This window comes from Mastomys coucha, chromosome X (genome assembly GCF_008632895.1).
Source record: "Mastomys coucha isolate ucsf_1 chromosome X, UCSF_Mcou_1, whole genome shotgun sequence".
Lineage (NCBI taxonomy): Eukaryota > Metazoa > Chordata > Mammalia > Rodentia > Muridae > Mastomys > Mastomys coucha.
The window spans coordinates 79,341,588-79,360,737 of NC_045030.1; the positions used below are offsets into that span (position 1 = coordinate 79,341,588).

At 38.9% G+C, this 19,150-nt stretch overlaps 1 protein-coding gene across 1 annotated transcript in view; it reads left to right on the forward strand.

The window, feature by feature from the left end:
• Positions 1-19,150, forward strand: part of LOC116086553 (F-box-like/WD repeat-containing protein TBL1X) — a 166,882-nt gene that overhangs the window by 117,125 nt on the left and 30,607 nt on the right. Inside the window, exon 2 of the mRNA XM_031364762.1 lies at positions 18,335-18,429. The gene's annotated coding sequence lies outside the window, so the exon portion shown is untranslated. The remainder of the gene's footprint in view (positions 1-18,334; positions 18,430-19,150) is intronic.

Consider the following 19,150-nt stretch of genomic DNA (forward strand, 5'->3'; position numbering starts at 1 on the left):
TCTCTCTCTCTCTCTCTCTCTCTCTCTTTCTCTCTCTTTTTCTCTCTCTCTTTCTCTCTCATTAGAAAATAGGCTAATAGTAGTAATAATAATAAAGGAGATAAAAAAGGATAAGCCAAATAAACAAAAAGAGTCAAAGAAAAAACACAAGAAACATATAGATGCAGACACACATTCTCACATGCATAGAACACATAGGAATCCAATAAAAACAAAATCAGAAACCATAATAGCTAAGCAAAAGACCTTTAAGGAAAAAGAAAAAAGAAAAGCCCAGACAAAGCATTATGAGCCCAAAATACCATTAAGTCTGCTTTCTTTCAGTGCTTGTCTGTGTGTGCCTGTATGCATGTGTACATGCCCCCCACACACATGTGCACATGCATGTGTGAGTGTCTTTGGGGAGGCCAGCAGTTGATATTGGAAGTCATCCTCGATTGTTCTCTACACTATTAATTGAGGCAGTCTCTCAGTTGAACTTCTGGCCTTTCCTTGGGGATTATTCCCCTGTCTCAGCTCATAAAACTCCAGAATTAGAGGCAGGCCAACCCACCTACCCAGCATTTATGTGAGTGCTGGAAACATGAACTCCTGTTTTTGGGTTTGCACTACAAGCCCTTTATCCACTGAGACATCTCTGTAGGCTTCACAACAGCTAAAATGTATAAGGGTCAAAGAACTCAAAGGTGCAAGGTGGCTGTCAGCTCAGTGTAGGAACTACTTGCTCATAACTTTTTATTCTGACACCCACAGCTTCTACCTGCAGCTTGATCTAGTGTCTAAGGGAACTTACAATAATTTAGTATATTAAAAATAACCAGAGAAAACTGCCTTTTTATTTTTCCTTGGGGATGACTTTTCTTCTGCCAGAACTCTGTGGGATTATTAGTGTGTTTCAAACTGGTCAAGGTGGGAGAAAGATGCTGAGAGCATAGAACTAAAACAGGGATTATATAGCTTTGAAAACATTTAGCTTTGGAGGCTGGAGAGGTGGCTCAATAGATAAGAATACCTGTAACACCAGAACTGTGGTGGCAGACATAAAAGGGAAAGGCTGGCTGTCAGCCTAACTCCAGCCTTAATGAGAGACTCTGTCTTAATGGAATAAGGGCGAAAATGATAGGACTCCTTCGGCCTCCATGTACATTTGGGGCATGCATACACACTTAGACATAGATTACACACACAGATTTGAAGTGCCTTGTCATCACTGCTAGCTACTATTAACATGTGTTTCAGAGTTGGAAGTCTCCATTTACATGTTTCAGAGTTTGAAGTCTCCATTTATTCACTGTTTTCTTCATCCAGTAGGAATTGGAAATCAGCCACAAATAAGAAAGTAGAAAGAAACTAGTACATTTATATTCTAATATCTGGCCCTAGGTTAAATCAGTACCAAAGCTTTCTTTTTATTATATAGTACCATGAATTTGAACTTTATCTAGAGACTGGAGAAATGGCTCTGCAGTCGAGATTATGTCCTATTTTTGCAGAGGACCTGAGTTTAATTTCTACCACCTACCATGGTAACTCACACACTGTAACTCCAGTTCAGGGGATCTGATGCCCTCTTTTGGACTCAGAAGGCACTGTGCACATCACATGGGCATATACATGTAGGCACAGCATCATATACAGAAAATAAAAGTAAATCTTAAAAAGAATTACTTAGTGGGACTAGAGTGAATGCTTTTTAAGATCACTGGCTGCCCCTACAGAGGACCTGGGTTCCATTCCTAGAACTTAAGTGGCAGCCCACACATTGTAACTCAAGTTCTAGGCAACGTGACACTCTCTTCTGGCCTCTGCAGGCACTGCACACACATGATGCACAGACATGCAGGTAAAAATACACTTACGGATAAAAGTGAAATTTACTGGTATATTCCAATTAATCTAATTTCTGTAAATGCTCCTAATCCTATATATTAGCCATGTGAACAGTATATGGATTTTGCATGTCATTTTTGTTATGTGTCTACACTTACAGTGATGATCTGGTCTGGCTTGATGCTCTCAGGCTCCTTTTTGAAACTAGGCAAACCAACTCAAAATGGAAAATACTTTTCAAATGGAAAGTTGTTCTATTTTTAGGCAGGGGTTAGTGTTAAACTAGGACAAGTTTGTGGTTATTAATGGATTTGGAAGTGGTTCAGGAAGAAAAATGCTGTAGACATGTAATTTAAAAATTTGTGTGTGAACCAATTAGAAAAGAATTTATGACCGAAAAGTTTGCTTTTTCATGTGTGCATTTCATGAGCTTCCAGTCACGTATTTTCAGTGAAAAAATTACATCTAAGTTGAGATTTGGTGAATGTAAAAAATGAAGACACATTTGTTAGTCTTGGAGCTTGATTAATAGGAAAAAATGCAAAGGGCATTAATACTATTTTGGCTGTTTCTGATGTTGAGATGAGATCTTACTATGTAGCCCAGACATCTCCTCAAGAGCCACTTGCCTCAGCCTTCTGGATGCTGGGATTACAAACCAGCCAAACAACTTGAATCCTACTAGGTAAAGCATACACATCATGCATGGCACTTGGCATGTCATGATTCTCAGGACAGAAACCTGACTTTAAAAAAAAAAAAAACAATGTGATACTTGTGTTTTATTGTGACAATGTTCACCAAAGAAGCATACAGCATAAATGTTAAAATGTTGGTGAAACAAGGACAGAACCTAAGGTCTCAAGCACAGGATGTGATTATTCTGCTACTGATCTGTACTCCCAGCCCTTGCTGAACATAATTTATAGTATTATTTTGGTATGCTTGGAGTGCTACAGTTTTGACCTGTGTAATTTAAGAAATGTGTAGAATGTCATTTATCTTTGCTTGGTTGAAGAAAAGAACATTCTTCAGGATCTTTCTGTCAGTTAAAAAGACAAAAAAGAGAAATTGCTTTTTCCTGTAGTTGCTATAATGATTAGGCTATGCCATACTTCTGTCTAAATGTTATCTCATCCTAAATATAACCTGCTCACTCTATATATTACTCATATGTATGTTTTCAGGGCTGACCATTTGGACAAAAAATTAATTTTTATGTGTTTATGTGTGTGTGTGGGGGGGGGGAGGAAGGGAGGGAGGGAGAGTTGTTCTTTACAGCATGAAGCAAAGTTCTAATTCCATACAAAATGGAAGATTCTTAAGATGTATCCATTAAACTACTCAAAGTTATGGGACTACAACAGAAGTCCAGTTTACATCCCTAGTGTTGTCTCTCTGCAATTACAGATCCTGTAGGTTTTGCCTAGCTTGGACCTGCAGATCCAGGAAGCTAGTTCATACTCTGACGAAGTCAAGCTGGGGGCTGGGGCAGTAGAGGGTCAATCTATCTAAAATGAAAGAAAAAACCCTAACACTAGAGTAAATCCTGAATGATTAGCTTCATCACACCTACCCTCTCCACCCCAAACAAAAGACTGCTCTCTGTAAAACAGGTGCTGATGGGCTAGGGTAGTAGCAGGTTGTGATCTCCATTTCCATCCTGGGTACAATTTCTCTGAAACTCAATTTTTTGTTCATAGTTAAAGTCTTACTGGAACTAGGCTCTGCAATTGATTTTTTTATATTGAATATGATTATTTGATCCAATAGCAGAATAAAGGGGTGATAACACAGGCAAAATAACCTCAGGCTGGTTTTGCTCTACCTGCCAAGAATAAATTTGAGCCAGATGTAGTTGCAGCAGGTCCTGTAATCCCAGCACTCAGGAGGCTAAGGCAGGCAAACCCCATAGTTCCAGGCTATTTCAGACTGCATAACCAGTTTTGAGGCCAGCCAGAACTGCATAGCAAGACCTTGTCTTAGAATAGAAATAAAAGATGTGTGGTGCAGAGAGGGTTAACTGTCTGAGCCAAGTTAGACACCCAATACTTGTCTGTTGACTGCTACATTTGTCTGCAAGAATCAATTGTAGTTGTTGAAGACCTCAGGAGGATAGATGCTTTGTTTTTTGTTTGTTTGTTGTGCTCATTTCAGATGTATCTATCACCTTTTGGTTTGGGATTCAACAACTTAGCTTTCTCATATTTCTGTTAAACAGTTAATTCCCACTGAATTGAAGGTATGTCTCAAAAGTGAAGGTGCCCAATGTGAGAAAAGTCTTAAATTCTGATCCTTTGTTCATGCTCTGTTTGGGAACAAGATTTGTATCCAACTAAGAGACACTGTCTTTTTTGTTTGTTTGTTTTCAATTAACCCTATAAAATGATATAAATGCCATTGTGGGTATTCCTATGGTGGTTTTTATATTAGGATATTTCACATATTCCCTCTGTGAATGATGTCCTCAAAATGGCATTTTATTTTTAATACTTTTACAGTTTTGATGTGTTTGCAAGTGTCTACAATATGTGTTTATTTGTGTGCAGGTATGCACCTGCCATGGCATGCATCTCAGGTCAGGAAACTTCCTTGGGTAGTCATTGCCTTCCACATTTCTTGAGATAGTCTGGTTGTTGACTGCTACATATTTCAGGCTAGTTGGCTTGTGATCTTCTGTCTGTTCTTCCCAAATGTCTGATAGTTTGCTGGGATTATAGACATGCTGCAGCTGGCTTTGTGTGGGTCCTGTGGATCCAAGTTTAGATCTTTATGGCCAGTGCCTTCCCCACGTTAGGACCACACTTTATGTTGTATTTGTTGTCAGGAGCATCAACCCCAACCATCACACCTGTATCTATGTAGCTTACATTTATTAAGCATATTGTTTTATTTAAATCATCATCTTAGAACCGGAGACAAGTTTTGACTAGCTCAAAGGGAAATGAAGTTGCAAAATTAGCCAGCACATTTGGAATTTAATTTTTATAGGAAATGGGGCACGTGTGCTTTCTCTCTTTTGAAACCTCATTTGGAAATGATACTTGTATGAAAGAGTCTGTTTGGGAAAGAGGAAAGGAGTAAAAAAGGGAAAGGTAGGAAGATAAAATCATCTGGGAAAACAGCCTGGAGGAACTGTTCAGAGTGCCATTCATGTAGTCAGATTGGCAAGACGAGTACAAATTTAACTTGAGAGTTAGTAAAGATTTTAATGTTCTCTTCCAGAAAGAAAAGTCTGCTAGCCCTTCCCCCCCCCCCATTTGGTTCTTTTTGCCTTGCTAAAACCCATTTGCTACTTCTAAAAAGTCATTATAATTATGTTACACAAAGGACAAATTCATCACCTTATGTGGCCAGTTTAAGTACACTTTAAAAGGTTGTGTGTGTGTGTGTGTGTGTGTTGCAGCCTCCTGTAATTTTAACCTCCCTGTATTGCTTGAAAAGCATGGATAGGAGCAAGATAGCTGAATTGGTGGGAGGAGGGTTCTGGGTTCAATAGAAAGACCCTGGGGAAAGATCTAGGAAGATTCGTGATGTCATCCACTACTGACTGCTACATTCATAGCGAATATGCATACAAACATATACCATACATATTTGCATGAAAGAAAATCACCCAATATTCTGGTGATATATGTGCAGTTATCCTTATTGTGTCTATATTGTGTCTGTTGTCTGGTAACAGCCTACATGTGTAACTTTACCTGTATTGGAGTATATAACTTCATGTAGTAGAAGTTTAGAGCACTGTCACCATTCATTAGTACAGCTAGCTTAGATAATTTCCTTCAAGACACCCATGCTACATAAGGAATTCTGCTCATCTAACGACAGCTTTACATTGGAAATAAATCTCTTGAAAAGGTTTGCTATTTTACATGGCTAGGGAGACCGTGTCCTCCTAGGGATATGGAGTGTGGTTTCTAAGAAAAAAAGTCCACACTGGAATGCAGAGACAGGGGGGAAAACAACTTATGCTGTGCATAAATAGGATGTGATTGAGATGAACAAGAGATAATGTAGTTACTAGCTTTGATCGTAAAGCACCAAGAGAATGTAAAGTCAGAATATCCCTGTGTGTGTGTGCGCGTGCGCGTGCGCGCACACTGACATACTTGTGCCGTGGTGTGTTGGTAGGTGAGAGGACAATCTTTGAGTAATCTGGCCTCCACCTTGTTTGAAACAGCATGTCTCTTCCTGTTTTGCCATGCTTGCTATTCTGGGCCCTTTGACCCTTGAGCTAACAGCTAATTGTCCTGTTTTCTCTTTACTTCTTGGCAGGAGCCGCACTGGGATTGCAGGTATAAATCCACACATCTGCATCTTGTGTTGGTTCTGGGAGTGGAACTTGGGAGGCCAGGCTTTGCAGGACTAGTGTTTTCACCTGCTGAACCACCTCCTTGGCCCTCATTATCTTTGATGGTTATTTTAAGCATTTTGACACAGGCCATGTGGTATAATGAAATGTTGCTGGAATGCCATGTCGGTGACCTACATTCAGGGTCCCCTCTACATTCAGAGTCCTCTGGGTATGATTCTGGGGGTCAGATTTTCAGTTCTCAAAGTCTTAATGTGAGATGTGTCTCTATTTCCGAGTATCTTTATAGCACATGATACTTGGCATGTTATTGATCCATTCAAATGAACTTCATTGTATTTGTGCTAGCTTCAGTACTCCATATTCAGACTAGAAATCTTTAAAGGACCAGCAGTGATGATAAGACATGGAAGCTCTGCTCCCTTACCTAGAAAGACCTTCAATGGACAGGCATATATATATATATTTGGTTTTTGAGACAGGGTTTCTCTGTGTAGCCCTGGCTGTCCTGGAACTCACTCTATAGACCAGGCTGGCCTCGAACTCAGAATTCCGCCTGCCTCTGCCTCCCAAGTGCTGGGATTAAAGGCGTGCGCCACCACCGCCCGGCCTAAAAATATTTTTTAATCCCTGTTTTGAGTTTCCTTGAGTCTTTTAGATGAGAGCAAAACTTAACATTTGAAAGATGTTATGCTTGGCCCTTCTACTCTTGTAGAGTTTGTCTTCCTTTTAATTAACATTTGTATTTATTATTGTTAGAGAAGAGAAGTGGGAGAGGCAGTAAACACAAGTGCCTGATGGGTGAGTCTGGGTGGGTGCAAATGTGCCACAGTATGGAAATAGAGGTCAGAAAGAACCTTACAGGAGTTAGTACTCTTTTTCCAAAGTAGCTCCTGCAAATTGAACTCAACTTGTCAGGCTTGTGTGGCAATTACCTTTAACCTATCTACCTCAGAGTCATTGTCTCACATGACCTATAGCGTTAATATACAGCATTCATAATACAGCATTTGTAATACGTGGTACCTCATGAGATTTATGTCAGCTGCTTCATCATGGTGAACATGGCTTTTATTTAAGTCACAGCTTTCTTGCTTGTGTTAAGTGTTTGTTGTCCCAGTGGTCTCACACTGTAAACCATCTCCTTTGTATCTGCCACCTCTGAGAATACACTGGTATCCCTGTTCTTCATTCACAACAAAGGCAATATGCAAAGGAGGACTAGGAACCATGTCACTGCATGTCTTTGTGGGGTATGAGGAGGAATTCTGCTTTTTTGCTAGTCTACTGTTTTCTACATACTAAGTCCATTCCAGACAGTAAGAAAGGGAACTGAGGGATTAGTTCTTGCAAAATATCCGAGTGTTTATTGTTAGGAACTAAAAAATATGCATCTTCAGAATATCTGGAAGTTTTTTGCAAGGCTGTTTGTGTCCACATCCTCAAAACCTCATCAAAATTCAAAGTTTGGCATTCTGAAGTTAAAGATCCCAGGGACCAAAATCCAGGTCATGGTCCAGCTTGTGTTCCTCCCCTCTCCACTGATATGTTCCTGCGTTACCTTGGAGTGATGTGTACTCTACATCACTTGGAGTGATGACCTTTCCAAACAGTGTGTGATGCCTGTGTTCACTCTGGTGACAGCTGTAGATTATCTATTTGAACTTTTCCATGTGTTTGCAGTGCACTGATAAATCAGGCCATGGTAATATGCTTCAAGGTAGAGGTCAAGAAACTATTGCCTATTGGGCCACTCAACCACAGCTAATTTTAAAGGTAAAGATGTCTTGGAACCTGTCTCACTTGTTCATTTGGTTCTTATTGACTGCTTCTCTGCTCCTACTTAAGAGTACAATACTTGCCTTGATACTATAGTCATAATATCTGTGATACTTGCTCTTTGGTTTTGTATATAGCAGTGTACTGGCCCTAATCTGTCTTCCTGCAGCTTCCCCCACTGTGTTGCATATGTAGGTTAAATTTGTTTCAGAAAGTAGACTGTGACAAAATATCTGACAGGATCAATTTACAAAAGGGAAGATTTATTTTGGTTATGACTTCCATCCCCATATCATGGCCCTGTGTGCTTGGGCAGAACCTTGTGGTCAGGGCAGCATGTGGCATAGAAAAAATAGTTTCTGTCACAACAGGACAGGGTTAGGGTAAGATACAGTCTGTTACCTTTTACTCCAACTATGCCCCAACTTTCACCTTCTACCACTTCCTAATAATGTCACCATGTCATGAAGTCATGAAGGGACCAATCCATCACTTGTATGGAAACACCCTCATAGACAAAACCAGAGATGTGCTTCATTAATCTCCCAGGTAGCCCTCAGTGCAATCCAGTTGACACTTAAGACAAACCATGGCAGAGGATCGTAAATATAGTAGCTGCCGTAGTTTGAGGTTGAAATATCTCCTCTACACTTTGTATTAAATGTTTGTTTCCCATCCCATGATGCTATTGAAGGCATCATGGAACCTGTAAGTGGGGCCTAGTGAGAAGAAGTTGAGTCACTGAGGGCATGCACTTGGAGGGGATATTGGGACCCCTGCTTCTTCTGTTCCTTTATTTCACAAGATGAACTTCTTCCATTGAAAGCTGCCTCACAACAGGTACAAAGGCAGCAATTGTGAGCCCAGATAAACCTTCCTTCTTCTTTTTTTTTAAAAGATTTATTTATTATATGTAAATACACTGTAGCTGTCTTCAGACACACCAGAAGAGGGCGTCAGATCTCATTATGGATGGTTGTGAGCCACCATGTGCTTGCTGGAATTTGAACTCAGGACCTTCAGAAGAGCAGTCAGTGCTCTTTACCACTGAGCCATCTCTCCAGCCCAAAACCTTCCTTCTCTAGTTGACTGGCTGTGACAAAAAATTGCTCAGGGCAGTAGCCTAATAAGATGTGTTTTTATTTATATTGACTATCTTGTGGGGTTTTTGTGTGCTTCTTTGTTGCTAGATGTCCATAATGTGATCCAGTAAGTATTAAAAAGCCTGACAGAGGAGCATAACTTGCAAGATACAGAATATCATTATTTTCTTTGATTAAGAAAAAATGAGACTCCAAATGAGACTCACAATAGAGGTACATGGTAGAAAACATTGGCAATTGTATATGTGTTCTCTTACCCAGCCCTCTCTATCCTTATCAGTAAAGTCTGTGGATGCCTCAATTACCCTCCTTGAAAATGAGGGAGATGAACCTCTCAAATGTCCAATGTGGTTGGCAAGTTATTGTTCAGTCTTCTTGCAATACAGTGCTGTCCTTGTATGATGTGACATTCACGTACCAACCATACTAGATAGAGGCAGAACTGTGTAGCATCTGTGAATCAATCCATGTTTCGTTTCTTCATTTGAGGGGGTTGGGTGTGGTTTGTGACAAAGTCTTACAATGTAGTCCTTGCTATCCTGGATGTCTAGGTTGTTGCTGTGGTAAAATACTCTTGACAAAAATCAACTTGAAGGAGGTCTCATATCCTGCTATGTAGATCAGGATGGCTTTGAACTCATAAAGGTCCATCTACTTGGGCCTCCCAAATGCTTGGATTATAGGTGTGAACCACCAAGACAGGCACTTTTTTTTAAAAAAACAAGAGACAATCGTGTCATGTAGCCAAGACTGGTCCCAAGCTCTTGATCCTCCTGCCTCACTCTCCTTGGTTTTGGGATTACAGGTATGTAGCTCCATACTCAGTTTATATTTCCTCTTTTATGTTCTTTGTTTTTATTATAGGTATACATGTGAAAGAGCAGGTATGTGCATGCCAGGATGCATATATGGTGGTCAGAGGAAACCACAGTGTGGGTTTTCATCTCCATCATATTTGTGATGGGATCTCTAGTTTATTGCTTCATTCTCTAAGCCAGCTGTTCTATAAGGTTCCAGAGGTCCTCTTGTCTCACAGCAAGAGTGCTGAGATTACAAATGTTGTTGCTGTGGTAAAATACTATGACAAAAGTAAACTTGAGGGAGGTTCCATAGAGATGGCTTTGCAGTTAAGAGCCCTGCTTCTCTTCCAAGGGACCCAGGTTCAGGTCACAGCATCCACATGATGACTCATTACTGTCTGTAACTCTAATATGATGCCCTCTTCTGACCTCTCAGGACACCATGTATGCATACATTGCACAGACATATATGAAAGGGGAAAACATTCATACATATATAATCAGTATTTTGAAAAGCAACTTGAAGGGTTAAGTGTATTTTCTAGCTCATAGGTCAAAGCTACAGTCCATCATGGTAAGGAAATCAAAGCCACAGAAACTTGGGTCCATTGATTACTTTGCATTTACAATCAGGAAGCTGAAAGGTCAGTTGGCATTGTCATTTTTTATACAGTCCAAGACACAGCCCAAGAATTGATGCCACTCAACTTTCATAATAGATCTTCCCTACTTCAGTTAACCTAGTCTATTAATATAACTTATTACAGGCATGCCCAGAAGCAAATAATCCCTCATAGGTAGGCCTGGAGGCTTGTCTTCCAGGTGACCCCAGAACCTGTCAAGCTGAGAATTAACACTGGCTATTACATATGTTAATATGAATGTATGTGAATTTGTTAATATAATAACATATGTGAATAAGGGTGATTAATATATAAAGATTCTCAGTGATATCATCATAGTAAGCATGACATATACATGTACTAGTAGAATATACATGCACACACAGTATTTTATGTATTTTCATAACAAATGGGAACTGGCTTGTTATCACCCAATTGTATTATTTCAATACAGCATTTATTACTGGCCGTTTGTTTTGTTTTTCTACAACAGTTTCTGCATTTCTTTCCCCTTCCCCACTTCCTTTCCTCTATACTTTTATGAATTAGGTATTTTTACAGTTTTGCCCTTTGGTTAGCTGTATTTCATTTTCTCATTCTTTGCTGTGTGCTTCTAATGTTTATAGCCATCAGCTTTGTCATTCTCTATATCTGGTGATCTATTGCTAATATCATGTTAGAACTTCACAGTATTTCTAGTCCTGAATTATTGCCACATATTTCATTTGTATATGTGTTACAATCAATGACTATTCACTCCTGTAGTTAACTATTTTCTTCTTTTTTATGAATAATAACCCAAATTGGGAAGACAATGGTGCAAAATTTTGCATTTATGTTTTCATATGCTTGTAACATGGCACTGACTTTCTGCACCATGCAAACTTGGGTTACTAAGAAAGCACTTGCTCCTTTGTAGGAAATATGTAGAACATGAAACACTTGTGAAAAGTGGTACTAGCAGTTGGCTGAGTACTGCTAACTTACTATGCAGACTCCAGTAAGCTTTAAAGTTGTTCAAAACTCCTTATTTTTACTTTGTCTTTCCTTTGCATATATTTTGAGCACCACAGGCATGCAAGGAACTGGAATTACACATGATTGCTAGCCACCATAAGGGTGGTATGAATCAAACCCAGGTCCTGTGGAAAAATAGCTAGTGCTCAACTTTAAGCATCCCCTTTGGTTCCCATTTCTCCTATTTATCCTAAATATATGTCAAACGTTGCTCAAACTGTGTCACATTCTGTAGAGTCTTTTACATGTTAAGGGAAAACTGATGTCACAAGATATGAATGCTATCTGCAGATAACAGCAATGAAATGTTTCCCTGCCCCTCAGTGATGTTTGGCATCAATTCAGCTTGTAGATATAGAACAGCTTTTTTTTTTTAATCATTTTACCTATACTGTTTTTAAATTAATTTTTTTTACAGTGTTCCTTGGTTAAAATTTATAGCTATTGTGTTTTTTGCTGTATAGACTCGGTTTTTAAAGGACATTAAATTTACACCCTCAAAATTTGTATATGAAATTACAGTTGTTGTTAAAAAGGCAGTGCCATAAGTCTAATTTTAAAAAGGAAGAGATCCCTGTGTCTTCAGGAATGCATATAAATACAAGGCATTATATACAACTATGACAAAAACACCCTGCTAAAATCATGGCTTCTTTTGTTTTTCTGCTTGTGAAACCTTTTTGCTCAAGTAAATTTTTACACAATTCTGCATATACAGGATGTATGAAACATTTATTGATGATAAGTCATAAAAATGATTCCAAACCAGTTCTTTGGTACAATTTTATCATTAATGTGAAAGCAAATTTGCATACTAATGAGATGGATGTGTGTGTTGTTACATAAAGAATTAAATTATAATATAGTAGGGTATAGAGCATCTTCAGTGCTTTTCAAAGTTTATCAATATTTTGAATTTATAATCTTCAGTGCCAAGAATGTCACTTTGTATAAATACATAGCACAAAACATTTAAGGGCATTTCAGAAAATTTTGGAAATTCTGTCGAAAGCTAAAGTCCCATTATTATTATTGTCATTATTATTATTTTAATGAAACTGATGTGAGATCTTGGGAAATGGCTCAGTGTTCAGAGCACTTGCCTGGCAAGTGTGAGGATTTGAGTTTGGATCCTTCCTGTAATAATTCCATACTGGAAAAATAGAGATCTGGGATTTTCCAGAGCAAACTGGTTAGCAAGACAATCAATGATCTCATTGAGACTGTCCTCAGTCACTAAAGTGGTGGAGAAATGGATGATTCCTGGCATCTACCTCAGGGCTCCACACACACAGTCAAACATGCATATGCACACATGTACAATACATAATGAAAATGGGGGCAAGAGGAGAAACTTGAACATCAGGTTTTAAGATCAGACATCAAACTTGATACTGGCATGCTGAGGAATGAAGTAGGATACAAAGTCTTTGCTTTTCATAATTAAGCCATGCTGTTTCTATAAGAGTGGAAGTCTGTGTACCTGGAAAAAGCATTGCAGTTCATAACATATAACAGTTTAAAACCTGAGCATGTGGTGACGACATGAGCAGTTCGTGTGTTATATTTCTAGAAGCAAGGCTGCACAGAGGTTACATACAGGCAGCATGGGAACCCTTGTATTCTTTACAAGTTTGACTTTGAATTGATTCTTGGTTGTGCATTCAGAAACCTTGAACTATTGCCAATTGTTTTTGGTAAGCCCTCAATTTGGCTACATGACACCTGCAGCTTAAGAAGTTATGGTCTGAAGGAAGGGTATTCCAACATAATATAACAAAATAAAACAAAACATAATAGTAAGGTGATCTGAGGAGACAATTCATAAATTGTCGGTTTTCACCTTCCTGTGACCATTGTCATAGTTTTATGAGTAAAAAGAAAATTGAGATGGTGGCCTGATTTTAATTCCCAGTGAATAAAGGTTCATGAAGAACTGCCCTACTTCTTGGCACTATTATTATACTTATTTTTTAAGTCATTAGTATCTTGGCATACTTTGGTTTTAGTCAAATATTGTCATAAAATTTCAAGCTTGCAGAGCCTATTGAGAAATACACTTTGGTTTTATATTTCTTTGGAGAAAACATGGACTCTGTGTGTGTGCATGTGCATGTGTGCTTTTCTTCCTGTTTCAAAAAAGAAGAGTCTCACCTCTACCTGGTCTCACCTGACATTGCCTGATTGTCCCTGGAAGGGAAATCACTCAACACTATCAACATGGTGCATGGCCATAAAAAAGAATGGGGTTAGATCCTTGCTGCTGAAGGAAGCAATTTGGAAATGTGGTCACTGAGAGAAGCCAGACACAGATGGTCACTGTGTGATGTGTATTTATGAAATGTGTTGAGTAGGCAAATTCACAGGCATGGATATCCAAGTAGCAGCTCTAATATTCCCAAGAGGAGGGTTGGAATGATTGTGAATAGATGGAAAGTTTTCCTTTATTATGATGAAAGTGTTTTGTGGGTGGTGGTTCCTTAAGATACTTAAGGTACTAAATATCATATTTTCAAAGTGATTAATTCTATGTTAAGTGATTTTATTTTACTTCAACTAAAACCAAAGAACAATCTTGAAGATACTGGGTTATAATTAGTGATAGGGAGCTTGAATTGGGTTGTTCTTATTGTATTGAATACATGAGTACTTAATAAATAGTAAATTTATTTGTGATAATGAGTCTTGAAGACAGGATTTCCTCTTGTGAGGAAAATACTTTGAAATTTGGTGTCATGTTTAAGGAGAACTCTTTAAATTGCTAATGCCCTTCACATAGGCTGAGAATGTGATTCCCCCAAAATGACTGCCTTTGAGAAGAACACACTTTTAGTTATCATTTATTGCTCATCTATATTTATTTCTTATGCAATTTAAAAGTTGTGCATAATCATATGGCTCACTGGATGATCCACTTACTACATACAAGGATAAGGGCCAGGCTTTGAGCCCCAGAACTTACATTTTAAAAAAAAAAACAAACCTATAAGCCTGGTGTGCACGAGGCAAGGGGGATCCCCAGAGCAAGTTGTCTAGTTAGACTAGCTCAACAGGTGAACTCTCAGTTCAATGAGGGGCTATCTCAGTAATGTGCAGAGCAATCAAGGAAGTTACCCAATGTCAGCCTCTGGCTTATACACATGTACATGCATACATGCACACATGTGCAAGTGCTGAAAAGTTTATGCCTGGGCTGCTGGTGGTCTAGGTGTTAAGGTGCATGCCTTTAATTCCAGTGCTTGCTGTGCATACAATACCTTCACCTGAAATCCCAGCAGTAGCCTATGGTCCCTGTTGCTCCCAGAGCTCACTTGTTATCATCCCAAGGACTCTTTGTAGCACGCATTAGTGATCCCAGCACTTGTCCACAATCCGTGCACTCTTGTCTAGTCCTAGCACAGTCACTTGTGCTTCCAGAGTTGGCCTCTGGTCTTGGTGCATCTCTAAAGTCCCCCATAGTTCTAGTATTTGCCTGTAACCAGCAGCCTGGAGGTTGAAACAGGAAGATTGTGAAAGGCCAGCCTGGACTATATATGGTATCCCCAATTCAAACAACTAACTAACTAAAACTAAAAATTCTTACAGTATTTTTCAAATATGCAGATTTGTTCTGAAGCACTGTAAAGTGATGAACAAGGTTTAGAGCAAAGCGGGAATGGAGAAACCTACCTGTTTGACTTTAGAATGGACCTTAACAGAGGGGGTTCTTGAGTTTGGACATTTGATTACATCTGTGTGACTTCTCAACAGTAATAAGAGTTAGAGGGTAGAATAGTAAGTAGGTGAATGCTGGCTCATGAGCACTCAAATAGGACATTAGTGTATTGAGATGTCACATCAGGGGTGTAGAAGGAATACCTACTGAAAATCCTGTAGTCCCAGCATAGAGAAGCCTGAAGCAGAAGGATATCATTTTCAGGGCTAGTCTGCATCATTATACTGTCCCAAAAGAAAAATAGAACTGGGCGGGGATGCTTAGCATGTGCAAGTCCCTGGATTCCAACCCACACAGGAAGAATTCCAAATGAATCTTTCTGAACTCTAGTGTCCTTGTGAAAATATTTTACTCCTTCTGTTATTTTGCAATAAAGACAAACAGGAAGAAAACAAATGTGGCAGATTGTGTAATTACTGTGTTAATATGTGTTATCAGCTACTGCAGTGCTCTGTGAACATATACAGTCTATCTCCCCTCCAAGCACTTCCCCTCCTTCAGATTGCATTTACAGTACATGTTCTGTGTCCAGACATTCTGGGTCCAGCCTAGAGCGCAAAAATTAACATGGGTTGACATTCTTCTATTAGCTGGAAACATAAACGTGCATGCTTTGGATAATGTGAGAGAGGGAAATACAGGATACAGTTGTGAGGAGGAGGGGAAGGCTGGGAGATACCTTATGCCCCTGGAATTTTGTGTCCAATTTAGGGCAACAGGTAAACAGTAAAAAATACACTGAGTCTCTTAGTTATTTTTAGTATTATTATTCTGATAAAATGCCACGACAAAGGCAAACTTGTCCTTAGTCTGGAACTCACTGATGGAGCTAGACTGGCCAGTGAGCTTGAGTGATCTGCTTGTCCTTACCCAAAAGCACTGGGGTTACAGATGTTCACTGCCATCCCCAGGTTTTCTATGGGTTCTGGGGACCTGAGCTGAGGTCCCAATACTTGGAAAGCTATCACTTTACCCACTGAGCCATCTCCTCAGGCCTAAGAATACCAACTATTGATGATGGTTCTGTTTTAGGTACTTACTAATCATGGAGAAATCCATCCAAAATAGCTATTGGAATGTTTGGTTTCTTGTTTGATTTATTGTTTTCAGTAATCAGCTGATTTATTTTTGACAGGTTGTATAAACAGAAGAATTAACCAAAGTCCTAATTCCCGTGTGTGTGTGTGTGTGTGTGTGTGTGTGTGTGTGTGTGTGATATCACACACAGATGATAAAATCAATTAGGCTTACACAGTTTCACAACATATATAAAAGATAGTCTTCAGTTTTGAAACTCTGATTTGTGAGTTACCATCTGTTTTGGACCAAGGAAAATAGAAATTCATTTCTAAATTTTTTTTTTCTGAACAGCTTGTAATAGGAACTGTTAGTATATTAATTGCTTATTGAATTATGATGGGGTTTAATCTTTTAATTTACAGGCAATTTGGAGCTTATTGTGGTGACAGCTGCTTATATTTTGATACTTTGTAGCATTTAGCTATTTCATCATAAGGCTTATCCTTCTCCCACCCCATAATTTACAGCTTACCCTAAGCAATCATTTGCTTCCTCTTCAGCTTCCTTTAAAGAGTTTTGTCTTTTTTCCACTATATTTTTTCTTAAAAATACTTATTTCCTTTTTATTTGTTGTATATGAGTGCTTACCTGCATGTATCTATGGGTATCACATGCATGGAGTACCTGAGGAAGCCAGTATTCTCAGGAAAGAGAGGTACAGATAATTGGAGCAGCCATGTGGGTGCTGGGCAGCACAGTACTCTTAATTGCTGAGCCATCTCCCTGGCCTCTCATTCCCAGTGGATTTTTTTTTCATAACAAAAATTGGTTTTATTTTATAAGCATATTCCTTTGTGCCTGATTCTTTCTGGTTGGTGGGTTTTAATTTCCATTCAGAGATTTTGTAGGTGAATTTTGTGTGGGTCGTATATTTATTTCTAAAATTCTTATGAGTTCTTTCTTTTTTAATATGGGAATGAAACTTGGAGGACTGTGAACTTGCCTGTCAAATCTCTTTCATTTCCTTCTGTTAAACAGCAGAACCATAAACATGACTATAGGAATGATTTGCTTGCATTTCCTGAAAACAGTTTATGATGGTAGTAAGCAGCGACTTTACTCACAGTTTCACTGGTGGCTTTGAGTTACAGTAAACCTGCACCTTTTAGCTATTACTCAAGATGATTAAGAACTTGAGAAGCAGGAGTTCAGTTTCCTTGGCTCTTGTATTTTCTGATGGTTTTGGATAGATAAACTCTAGGAAGCTGGATTCATTCACAACTAAGGAAATTTTGCAAGGTTTGAAGTACATCATATTAGACAAGTGCTGGTTTGATGATTTGTGTTCCTAGTTACTGAAAAAAAATTGGTCTGTTATTTTTTTCTGTAAAATCACTTCAGGGTCCTGGAAGATAGTTCAGAGGCTAAAGGTACCCACCAGCAAGCTTGTTGGCTGACCTCATTTTACTCCCAGGAATACACATGGTAGAAGGAGAGAACTGACTTTGGAAAGTTGTCTTGTATGTGCTGCAAGTGCACACACAGATATATACTAAATAAGTAAGCGAGTAGGTTTAAAAAAATTCCAGGCAGAACCCTTTGAAATGGCAATTCATGAAAGCACTGCTCAAAAGATTAGGATGGATCTGGGGTAGAATTCTTGCCTGGCTCCTGAAATGCTAAAGGTTTTTCCCCTAGCACCAAGGGAAACAAAAGAATAAAGACGTATTAGTTGATGGTGTCTTTGCTTTTAAAGGAGTCAAAGATAAGATATAACTTGCAAGCACGATATATGAGCAGGTGTGCTGATTAACAAGCATGGTACGGTAGATCTACTGTAAAAAGTAATAGCAGTAAAATCTATGCAAGTATTGATTTTTGTCATATCAGAATTGCTACGTGCATAATAATGCCTGACCAACTATTTTAATCCCTATTCCAGTTTTCTTCTTTGCACCTAGAACCTGTATCTTCATCTAAAAGGTGAAGACAAAAATGATGAACAAATAAAATGTAAAATTTGACTTAGAATGAGAAGGATCTCTAAAGGAACAGGAGGGGTGAGATGTGGATATGCCTTCATGGATTTTTTATGACATTTGTTTACAAATCTTTCTGTTTCTTTGTAGGGTGGTTCTGGACTTTGTGCACACCTCTCAAGTTCTGTGATTGGATACTGGGTAGCCCACTGCTTCAGAGGTCTACACATGCACTCACTGTGACGGTAAGGAGCCTCCTTCTATGGGGTCACTCTACCTTATGCCTGAAAATCCATTTGAGAAGTAGGCCTGCATTTTGCAAAGCTCTGCACTTGTTTCTAAATTATATTTAATAAAGAAATTGCAGGTACTTCAGCTGAAATCGAAGGAGAGAGGGAAGGCTGGACCATCAGTAGCCAGCTGGGGCTTTCATGCTTACTTTTCACCTCAGATGACCCTCTAAGAGTTTTGGATTTTAGCTGAGCTAAAATAAACTTCTCCAAGTGTTACTGTGAGGAGACAACACCTTCAAAAATCAATCTTTCTTGTCAATATCTTGAGCTACAAGTAAACTGCCACTTTTACTAGAATGGGACCCAGGAGAATACCTTTATTTGTATCCCACATGTGAATTCACTGCTTCATTAGTTCGTGAATATGAATTATGTCTGTCTGCAGACTGACTTGCTGGCTGACTTTGAAATTTTGTAGAAAGTTCATGCAGATTTCCCTGCATAAATCTAGTCACAGGCCAGGATTTACCAGACTGCAGGCAGTGGTGTGTGTGCCAACTGATCACTTGAAATACACATCCAAAATATGCTAGGGAGGTACAGCTCAGCTGTAAGGCATCTGCTTATTGTGGATATAGCCCCAGATTTCATCCTGAGCACTATAACAGAATAATAAATGAATAAGCAAGCAAGTAAATAATTGTTCCTTTTTTTTTTTTTTTTTTTTTTTTTT